The sequence below is a fragment of the Hyaena hyaena genome, unplaced genomic scaffold (assembly GCF_003009895.1).
Source record: "Hyaena hyaena isolate Hyena2069 unplaced genomic scaffold, ASM300989v1 scaffold_30, whole genome shotgun sequence".
NCBI lineage: Eukaryota > Metazoa > Chordata > Mammalia > Carnivora > Hyaenidae > Hyaena > Hyaena hyaena.
Window position 1 is genome coordinate 3830533 of NW_024080662.1, and position 11543 is coordinate 3842075.

An 11543-nucleotide genomic window follows, 5' to 3' on the forward strand; every position below is an offset into this window, starting at 1 on the left:
CACCCCCAGAAGGTCTTCTGAATGTCAGCATTTAGTAAGCAAGAGATCTCAGACAAAACCTGGCCTTCTGGCTTCTCTGGAAAACCAGAACCTCTAGCAGCCACGCTGGGCTTGCCTTCACTCTTTCCCAGGGCGGCAGCTGCAGTCTGCACAGACATGTGACCCTCGGCTTGGGTTTCTGTGACCCTTGGAGCTAAGAACTCCTTTACATTCTTACAGGGTTGTTAAAACAAAGAAGAATGAGTGACAGAGATGACATGTGGCCACGAAGCCTACAGCACTTGTGGCCTCTGGCCCGTTAGGAAAATGTCTGCCGACCCTGCCCTTGGCAATCAGCTGCTCGTGCTGAGTTGCGCCCCCCCCTCTTTCCGAGGCTCTCCCGCCCCCTGGTTGCCCCAGTCCCCACCCCTCCCTTTCACCCTCACTCGTGTGCGGTTTCTCCCTGGCCCCCCGCGGGACCCTGCCTCAGGAAGTGTGACAAAGGAGAATAGGGGCAGAAGCCAAGGCAAACAACCTTCCAGAAACAGGCAGGGGAAGCCTGCGGGGAGCGAGGGATGCTAGGAGGCGAGAAGAGAGGTGAGAGGACGGCATTCCAGGAGACAGGTGGTGGACGGGCGTCTGGCCGGCTCAGCAGCTGGGCCGGGGGACGCTTGCCGTGGGGGCCGTGAGGCTCCGTGGAACGGGGAATGACCGGGAACACAAGCGTCGGATTGGAGCCGGTTGGGGGACAGGCGGCTTGAAGCTTAGCTGTGAACACAGACAGGGGGCGAGATGAGGCAGCAGCTGGAGGGATCCAGGGAAAGACTTCATCGAACGGGAACGGAAGAGGTGGAAAGCTGGGGCAAAGCTGATGGCTTGCTGTCTGGGGAGGGGACTGGGAGGGACAGGACTCCCCCTCACGTGCGTCCGGTGAGGACGGGGCTGGGAGGGGTGTGCGTGCAGGAAAAGTTCAAGGATTTCTAGCAAAAGTGAAGAGTGTTTCGCCCTGATGGCTTCTATTTTTTTGGCGAAATAAAGGAGGGGGCCGCCTGCTGAGGAGGGCAGGGGGACAGCTGGGAGAATTCTAGAGCGAGGTTTGAAACCCGTGTGGCGCAGTGGGGAAACTCAGAAGTGCTGCTGGGTGGCTCTGAGAAGGCCACCAAGCCTGGCGGCTGGGGCTCGTGGGGGCTCCTGCTCTTCCTGGCTTCGCCGTGTTCCCGAGCCCAGGTAGCAGGTGGGCATGCCAGCCCCGAGCCTGTGAGTCCGGAAGGTGGACCTGTCCCTCCCCCTGCTCCCCCCCCCGCCCGGATCACTGTTTAACTGGCCGGGAGTCAGACTACTTGGCAAACACAACACATCTGAATCCAACTGGAATTTTCAGCCGAGCAGGGAAGATACGTTCTTTTTGTGAAATGTGCTATGTTTACAATTTAAAACCCAGAAGAGGGGCGCTGGGCGGCTCCGTCGCTTAGGCATCCGATTCTTGGTTTCATTCGGCTCAGGTCACAAGCTCACGGTTCATGGGTTCAAGCCCCGTGTAGGGCTCTGCGCTGAGAGCACGGAGCCTCCTTGGGATTCTCTGTGTCTCGCACTCTCTCTCTGCTCCTCCCCTGCTCATGCTGTCTCTCTCTCTCAAAATAAATAAACTTAAAAAAATTTTTTTTAAACACAGAAGAAAAGAAAAGTAGAAGGAGCCCTTCCTTAAAATCTTGCCTTCCAAACCGATACAATTAAACACGAGTTACAAATGATCATCTGGCCACGTAGCTGGGCAGGAGGTCACTCCCAGCAGCCTCAGCTCGGGCTGGGAGGAAAGACCCAGACCCAAACGTTCTGCATTTTGCTACGACTTCTTTCCAGCCAGGAACGTGTGACTCTCGTAACCTCGTGCTTGTTCCCTGTTTTACTTTAACCGCATTTTGTTGTCAAGGTAATGAGCTGGTCATGATGAAGGAAACTTCCTGAAAAGGAAAGAGAAGATAATCCTCTTCTATGAACCTGTTTATATATATATATATTTATATATATATATATATATATATATATATATTTTTTTTTTTTTTTTGCATGTGACACTCTAGTCATGCATTTTCTAGAGCTGGTCACTGCGCTTTTTTGGGTGGTTTTTTTTTTTTTTTTTGGTCATCTGCTTTCTCACATTTTCTAAAAGGTATATTGTTCCCTGTTCCTCCCCTCCACACCCAACACTCAGGGGAAGGTGCAGACACGACCTAGGGGGGCTTGCGGGGACCCTGCCTGTCCTTGTCCCCTAGCACGTGGCTCGTGTGCTCCCCCTGCTAGGCCACCTGGGAGCCTCAGAACACCCCAGGCCCTCCCCGGGCCCTTCCACTCTTACTGTGGCTGCTGACCAGCAGTGCCCACTGGGTAACGTCCCTTGGGTGACCTGAGCGTCACCTGCCAGCAGTGATTATTCTGTTTGGTTATTTTGCTGCTCCAGGTGACACACGCCTGCCTCACACATGTCCCCCCGCAGGGGTGCGCCCACAGAGGTGCTGGGAGTGAAGATGCAGGTATGAGGGCCAGTTCCGGTATCGCCCAGATGTCACTCCCCAGTGCTGCTTATAAACACGCCTCTCTCTGGGGGCGCCTGGGGGGCTCAGTGGGTTAATGTCCAACTTCGGCTCAGGTCATGATCTTGCGACTCATGGGCTCAAGCCCCGTGTCGGGCTCTGTGCTGACAGCTCAGAGCCTGGAGCCTGCTTCGGATCCTGTGTTTCCCTCTCTCTCTGCCCCTCCCTTGCTCATGCTCTGTCTCTCTCTCAAAAATAAATACATGTTAAAAATAATTAAAAAACATGCCTCTCTTTTGAGAATCTCCATCTGCCTGTGCCTCTCTCCCGGCCCCCTATCATTCCCACCCCTCTTCCCCCCACCCCACCCGTCTTCCCCCATCCCTCTTCCCTCCGCTCCCCTTCACCCTTTGTCTGATGTCTTTCTTCTGGATGCTCAGTGGATTCTCAGTAGGGTTTACATCTGACAAAGACTCTCTCTCTGCTTGACTCAATTTTTGTCAGACTCTTAAACCTTCTCCTAGGCCCATCCCCCCACCTTCCTTTTAAGATCCGGCTTTAGCAAGGACTGCCAAGTCATTTTAGTAAAGATCTCCGCCCTCCATATCTGATAGAGACCCCTGCTCCATCCTCCCCGGGCGGTACCTGCTCACCCTGACCTGCCCCAGTGAGAGCCCCGCCTTCACTTCAATGTTTCCTCTTTGTAACTCTTCCCACCCCCACCCCTGCCCTGCTCCTCCACTCGCCCATGCTGTGTTTGGACTTGAGCCTTATCTTTCTCCCTCACCGCAGAATGCCATCCCATCTGTCTGGGTAGCCTCCCCTCTAATAAAGTCGAATAAAGTCGGCCTCACGGTGCTTGAACAAGAATATCCCCTCAAACAAACCCCACCTGTCCCAGTGAATAGCTGTGTCGCTCTGGGCAAGTGACTTTTTACCTTTCCCTCTTGAACTCTTTGACCTCAAAGCCTTTGCCTCCTCCACCCCCAGCCACCCACGCTCGTAGACCCTGTCACCTCCAGGATCTGCCTCACCAGGAAATCTTGAACTTACCTCCCCTCTTCTAACCACAACTTCCCATAGCTCCTGTCCCCTCACGACGTACTCACAGGCTGCCGGCTCGATCCCCACCCCCCCACCCCCAAGCAGGAGCTCTGGCCTCTGGGACTCGCCATCCTTCCTGCTCATCACCATCCCCTGGCTGTCTCGACTTAATTCTTTTTAAAAAAAATTTTTTTTTAATGTTTTATTTATTTCTAGGAGAGAGAGAGAGAGAGACAGCATGAGCAGGGGAGGGTCAGAGAGAGAGGGAGACACAGAATCTGAAACAGGCTCCAGGCTCTGAGCCGGCAGTCAGCACAGAGCCCGACGCGGGGCTCGAACCCACGAACCACGAGATCATGACCTAAGCGAAAGTCGGACGCTTAACCGACTAAGCTACCCAGGCGCCCCTCGACTTAATTCTTGATCCAGGACAAACGGTCACTGCCTCAGTCCATCTCTTGCCGCCATCTTCTGCAGCCTGTCCTTCTGGCACATCTGCCTGGAAGACCCCCAGCCTGGATTCCATCTGGCACTTCCCCTCGTGTTTTCACACCCAGCCCTCCTAGACGTATTGGCCCAGGTGTGAGTGCAGCACAGATGCGTGGTCTCGAAGTTCGGCTGGGCCCCTGGCACCCAAGACAGCTGCATCTATAATTAGAAACCATGTGGTCAAATCCTAGCTCTGCCATTTCAAGGCCATGCAGTGCTTGTGACTTCGTGTCTGTAAGGCTTGGTTTCCTCACGGCCAAGTGGGAAGCACCTGCACGCTGTCCTCTCTGGAGCCTCCGGGAGGCCCCGGGCCGGGCACGCAGCCCACCTTCCGTAATGTCAGCGTCACCCGCTGTGAGGCATCACTGTTGCCCGGCAGCCTCTACCTGCGAGCAAGCAGAGGCCTCCTTGAAACTACTCCCAGCGGTTCTAAGCCTTTGCCCTCCTTCCTCGGCCCTTAGCCCCACCGGTCTCTTGCTTAATCCTCCACCACCAGCCTCGGCCTTCGTGGAGGAGCCCGAGTCACCAGGGCGAGGTTCGCCATTCTGCCTTTTCTCTGCACCCTCTGCCCATTCTTAGTCCCTTCCCCGTGGCCTGCAGATCCAACCAGCCCTTCTCCCCACCCCGCATCGGCTCCAGCAACAGACCCCCCCCCCCACTCTCTTATGCCTTCAACCTCTCCTTCTAGCACACAGAGTGGGCTCAAGTCTCTCCTAGCAAAAAGCAAACCCCTAAAGAGACTTGTGCATCTAAGAAGAAGGAGCCACTATATTTTTTCCTATTCTCTTCTCTAAGCACAACTAAAAGCCCAGGGTGTTGTACGTGAGACAGACACAAGGCTCTGAACGTTGAAAGAAAAGAGGGCAGACTGACTAGGGATCCCAGGACTACAGGAATGACGTGGTAGTGAGTTCCTGGGTTTTCCTTTCTGTTTTCTTAATCTTTATTTATTTTTGAGAGAGAGAGAGAGAGAGAGAGAGAGAGCAAGCAGGGGAGGAACAGAGAGCAAGAAGGAGACACAGAATCTGAAGCAGGCTCCAGGATCCGAGCTGTCAGCACAGAGCCCGACGCAGGGCTCGAACTCACAAACAGCAAGATCATGACCTGAGCCGAAGTCAGACACTTAACCAACTGAGCCACTCAGGCGCACACACCCTTTTCTGAAAATGTAAGTTCAAGTTAGTTAACGTTCAGTGTAATTTTGGCTTCAAGAGTACAACCTGGTGATTCATCTCTTACAGATGACACCCAGTTGCTCAAAAGTGCCGTCCTTAATGCCCATCCCCCATTTAGCCCACCCCCCACCCACCTCCCCTCCAGCAACCCTGTTTGTTCTCTCTAGTTAAGAGTCTCTCATGGTCTTCTGTTGTACTCATAGACCCCAAAATTAAAGCTGAAGAAACTACAGGTGGGAGGGGGCGGGAAGCCCTGCCCAAAGTCTGCTCTCCAGAACTCCCCTGCAGGGGTGATGTCAGTGGAGGCCAGTAGGGAGCAGGGACTCTCACCCCCACTGCACTGCAACTCCCTCAGGTGTCAGTACTGGAGACCGTATGGGGAGCCTGGACTTCCACCCCATCGACAGGACCCAGGTGCCCCACCCCTCCCCGGCACCTTGATGGGTGGGGGGGGCGGGGGTCTCCCAGAGAGTCAGGATTTTCACCATCATCTTGGGGTGAGGAGGCCACCACCCCATCCCCCATGCGGTCAGAGGAGGCCACATGGGAGGCAGGAAGGAGGCACCTCTGCTCTTCTGGGCCAGGGGTATCAGTGGAACCCTCGCAGGGACTGGAACTCCCACCTCTGCCCTGTAAGGACCAGCCTCATCCCTTCTGGGACCAACGCAGGTCTTGTGGGAAACCTGGGCTTCCGCACTCACTTGATAGAAACCAGGCAATGCCCTCCCTTCCCCTGTCAAAAGCAGCTCACACAGAGGGTTTGAGTAAGTTCCAAGGTCTCGTAACATAAGGCCCCAAGTTTTCAGGTTTTAGAAATTGTGATGTACACACACACACATATAACTTACTACTTAACCCTTTTTACGTATATAGTTCAGTGGCAACAAGTACTTTCACGTGGTTGCACAAACATCACCACCATCGGTTCCCATCACTTGTTCATCTTCCTGAGCTCAACTCTGTACCTGCTAAACACTAAGGAGTAAAACATTAAAAGTACCCCCCACCCGCCCCCAGCAACCACCGTTCTGTGCTGTCTCTATGGAAATGGGTATTATAGGTCTTCACGTAAGTGGAATCATAGAGTATTTGTTTTTTGGGGGTCTGACTTATTTCACTCAGCATAACGTTTATCTATATTGTAGCCTGTATCAGAATCTCCTTCCTTTTTTTAAGGCCGAATGATATTCCATCATATGCACATACCACGATTTGTTGATCCATTCATCCATCTGCCCACATTTGGGTTTTTTCTATTTTTTTGGTGATCGTGAGTGTCTTTTGCTTCCCTAGTTAATTCCTAAGTATTTTATTCTTCTTGCTGTTACAGTTAATGCAGTGGGTTCTTAATTTCCTTTTCAGTTTATTCATTGTTAGCATGGAGATATGCAACCAATTTGAGGTGTTGATTTTGTGACCTGAAACTTTGCCGAATTCGTTTAGCAGTTCTTACAGTTTTTGTGTGTGCGGTGGGGGGGGGGGGGGCGCATCCTTAGAGATGATGTGATCTGTGAACAGAGATCATTTTCATTCTTTTCCAATTTGGACGGCTTTTATTTCTTTCTTTGTCTTGCCCATTTGCTCTGGCAAAGTCTTCCAGGACTGTGTTAAACTGAAGAGGCAAAGGCAAGCATCTTTGTCTTGTTCCTCATCTTTGATTAAAAACTTTATTTTTTTCACCATAGAGTCGGATGTTGGCTGTGAGTTTTTCATACATGGACTTTGTTATGTTGAGGTACTTCAGTTTGTAGTCCCTTGGGTATTTTTATAATGAAAAGTTGTGGATTTTGTCAAATGCTTGCTCTGTGCCACTTGAGATGACCATGTGGGGTTTTTTCCTTCATCCTGTTAATGTGATGTATTATATTGAGTTTTGTGCCCTGAACTGTCATTGTATTCCAGGAGTAAATCCCATGTGGCCATGGCATATAATTTTTTAATATGCTGCTGAATTCAGTTTGCTAGCATTTTGCTGAAGATTTTTCACAACATCGATGCACAGAGATAGTGGTCTGTGGTTTTCTTGTCTCTTCTTCTGGCTTTGGGACTGGGGTAGTGCTGGCCTCATAGATATGAGTGAAGTATAAACTTTCCTCTTCAATTTTTTTTGAAAGATTCAAGAGGGATTGGTTTTACTCCTTCTTTAAGTGTTTGGTAGGATTAACCAGTTAAGCCATTGAGTCCAGGGCTTTTCTTTGCTAAGAAGGTTTTGATGGCTGATTCACTCTCCTCACTAGTTATAGGTCTATTCAGATTCTCTATTTGTTCCTGATTCAGTTTTGGTAGTTTGTGTATCTTTAGGAATTTATCCATTTCATCTGAGTTATCTAATTTTCTGTCATGCAGTTGTCTATAGTACTTTGTTATAATCCTTTTATAATCCTTTGTTATAATCCTTTCTGTAAAATCAGTAATAATGTCCCCACTTTCATTTCTGATTTTAGTTATTTGAGCTTTGTCTCCTTTTTATGGTCAGTGTAGATTTGTCAATTTTGTTGATTTTTTTCTCTGAAGAACTAAATGCTGGTCTTGTTCATATTCTCTATTGTTTTTCTCTTCTCTTTTTAAAAAATTTATCTCTACCTTAATCTTTATTATTTCCTTCCTTATTCTAGCTTTAGGTTTACTTTGCTCTTTTTTTTTTTTTCTAGTTCCATAAGGTATAGAGTTAGATTGTTGATCTGAGACCCTTCATCTATTTTAATGTAAGCATGTATAGTTATCAAAATTTTCAGGTTTTGATAAAAAAAAATTACTCATCTTAGCAAGGATCAGGAAGATCTGAAACTGAAGTTTTAAAAAGAGAATCAGTGGATTCCACACCAAGAGATTTTATAATTATTCGACAAGAACTTCAAGCAGCTATCATAAAAATGCTTCAGCAAGCAATTATGAGAACCCTTGAAAAGAGGAAAAATAGAGTCTCAACAAAGAAATAAAAGATATAAGAACCACGTGAAAATTTTAGAACTGAAAAATACAATAACCAAAATTAAAAAAATATCACAAAAATAAAAACCTCAGAAGATGCGTTCAACAGTAGACTAGAGGATGTCAAAGAAAAATTGCCAGACAGAAATAAAGAGGCAAGGAAGATTTTATTCAAGACAATTCCATTAGCAATCAAAACCTTTGCATTAGGGAAGATTGAACTCAATTCTGTTGGAACAAAAAGGAGAGTTTTTAACTGTGGGAGTAAGACAGCGGAAAAAGTATTGGAGGATGTAAATTGGGTGATTGGTCGATGGGATTAAAACCATCCGTGTTTGTGATTGGTGCTTATCAAGGATAGGCTCTGACCGCACCCCTCCCCCCCCCCCCAGTGCCTTGTCTTTCTTGATGGTAACATTTCAAACGGATGGCTCCCAGGTCCTCGAGAAAGACATTCCCGATTGTAAAACTTACATAAGTCTGGAAGATTTATATAGGAAATCTGGTGTCTGTAGTTTATTTCAGCACATTTCTGTTGTTGACATACTAAATGAATCTTGTGTTGAGGCTTACTTACTAATGCAAGAAAGCAGACATTAAACAGGAGAATTTCTATGGAAAGAAAAAAAAAAGACTAGTGATTAGAGCATTGTACACCCAGTTTCTGACTTCAAAGGATGGCCAGTTGAGGAGATTTATGGACACTGGATTCAAAGAGTCTTTGGACAGTTGAGTAAAGATGGCAATGTGACAGATTTCCCAGTTTGCAGATGGCACTAACATCAGAGAGATTTTGATAAGATTGTCCCCAGTCATGAGTATTTCCTGGAACAGAGCATGGATGGTGTGGGAGTCCCAGTGATCTTCCAGAGTGGCCCCCAGCTCAGCAGCTCCAGTCACAGAGTGTCCACCGGCTCTGTCATGGTGATGAGTCCTATATCAAGCCATCCAGCTTCTGCTCTTAGGGCTTCTGTAGATCCTGAGGGGAAAGCCCAGCTCCAAAGCAACTGAGCCCCCCAACAAAGAGCCGGGCACTCAGAGTTTAGTTCTCACTGACACCAATTCAGGAGGATGGGAGAAATTGGAACGATTCATTTGAGAGAGTTGTATCCAGACACAGAAGGAAAACAAGAAGAACTGAGAATTTGGTACTGACCAACAAATTGTGTAAGAGAACAGGATCCAGTCTGATTTACAGACAGGTAACAAAACCTCCCAGTTTACAAAGAGGTGAAAAATAGCTCAAAGACAACGAACAAAATGAGGACCTGATAATCCACAGGATGTACTACAGTTTTCTATTAAAGCACAACCTTTCTATGGTCACTTCCCCTTTGGGTCAGATCATCAAAATAAGATTATTCTTGTTTACAAAATATTTGTAATTTCATTAGTTTTGGCCTGATTATTCACACAAGTTCAGAAAGAAAGGTAATTGACCACATAGGCTTTTTTTTTTTTTTTTTTTTTAGTTTAGTTTGCTAAAATTTTTCATGAGGAATCTCAGATTGGACTTTTAAAAGCCCCTCCAGGCTAAGACACTAAGCCAAGAATTCAACACTAGACTTCACCTGCAGTATCTACAGATTTGGGTGAATTCCTTTCTTCTTGAGGTCCCCAAAATATGCTGGGCCTGCCAGGAAGTGACCCTTTTACTCACTGCTAAGGCATGGGAACTCTGTAAGCCGAGTTTTCCCGAGAAGACTTTGTAAACTGGGACTGTTTTCTCAAGAGGTCTATGTAAACACCAGTTCCAGAAGGTCATTCTTAATTCCTTAAGACTTCCAGGTCATATCTGACTCTGTCCATCCTTCTTAAATATGACATTTCAGTCAAAGTCATACAAGTCTTGGTTGTATTAATCATTTTTTCCCCAACGATTACAAGGAGGACAGATTCTTATCTAAAGTACACAAAGAGTTATACTACCATGAAAATAAGAATACTCAGTATTAGTTTCTGAACTCTGGCAAGGAGAAAAAGACAAATGTTTCATGTCTGCTTACAAAAGTATAATCTACTACACTGGCACGAGTTATAAGTAGTTGAAGAAAAAAGAAAAAGGGATTCTTTATATTCAGAAAATAGAACACTAAACCATCACTGATACTCCAAACAAAAGCCAGAATCATCCTTTACCAGTGAATTTAGTCCTATGTTACTAATTTTTGTGATGCTCCATCTTGGGTTAGCAAGTGCATGAATCCATTGGTTTCTGTCTGAGAGATCTGAAAATTCCGATTCAGTCCAATGGTATGGGACAAAGTTTTTCAAGAAACCCCATCAGAAGACTGTGCCCCAGAATTCCTGACATGGTTCTTTCCATAGGTTTCTGAGATGAGACAGTCCCTTTTGGCTGTAGACAAGCATGTTGGTCTGTAGTTGGTCATCAGTGTTTTCAGGGAAACATCCGAGTAAAACAAAAACTACCTGTGGATAACAAAAGACTTAAAATGATGTGGTTACAGATCTGATCAGTGTTCGTTTGACAAAGAAACATGGCTGCTTCTATAGCATTCAACATTTAAAACTAAGAGCTAGAATTATGCCTGGTAACTCTCTTCTAACATCAGGCAAAGCCGCCCGTGGATATATCAAGGAACTAGGAGCACATCGACGAATTTCTAGGAACTTCATACAATGTAGAAAACATTTCTATTAATAATATTTTGCCCATGCAAATATAACCTAATGAAGATTGAACATTTCTTCTTATTTGACAGTGCTTCCCATGCAACTCAACGTCTCAAATAAACCTAATTATTTTTAACATCTCTCTTTTTACAAGGTGAAGAAACAAATTCTTTTTGTTTTTCCAGGGACCCTCTTAAGAAATCTCAAGGTCAGTTTGAATCAAGATTTCATTCAGAATTTGATTTGGGGCAGCCCCTGGGTGGCTCAATTGGTTAAGCATCTGACTCCTGATTTCAGCTCAAATCATGGCCTCACAGGATCGGGATGGAGCTCCATGTTGCCTGGGGGCTCCGCACTGACAGCAAGGAACCTCCTTGGGTTCTCTCCCTCCCTCTCTCTGCCCCTCCCCCACACATATGCACTCTCTCAAAAGAAATAAACAGTGGAAAAAAAAAAGGGGGCACCTGGGTGGCTCAGTCGGTTAAGCATCTGACTTCAGCTCAGGTCATGATTTCACAGTTCATGAGTTTAAGCCCCACATAGGGCTCTGTGCTGACAGTTCAGAGCCTGAAGCCTGCTTTGGATTCTGTGTCTCCCTCTCTCTCTGCCCCTCCCCGTCTCATGCTCTGTCTCTCTGTCTCTCAAAAATAAATAAACATTAAAAAAAACAAAAAACAAAAGAAAACACGATTTGATTTGGGAAGGGAAAATACTAAGAGTTGTCAAAAATATTTTTAAAAGTTTGAACACTTGGAAAATG

The 11543-nt window shown here is 46.9% G+C and overlaps 1 protein-coding gene across 1 annotated transcript in view; it reads left to right on the forward strand.

Annotated features, from left to right (window-relative positions):
* Positions 1-11543, forward strand: part of XCR1 (X-C motif chemokine receptor 1) — a 99720-nt gene that overhangs the window by 21407 nt on the left and 66770 nt on the right. The window lies entirely within an intron of this gene.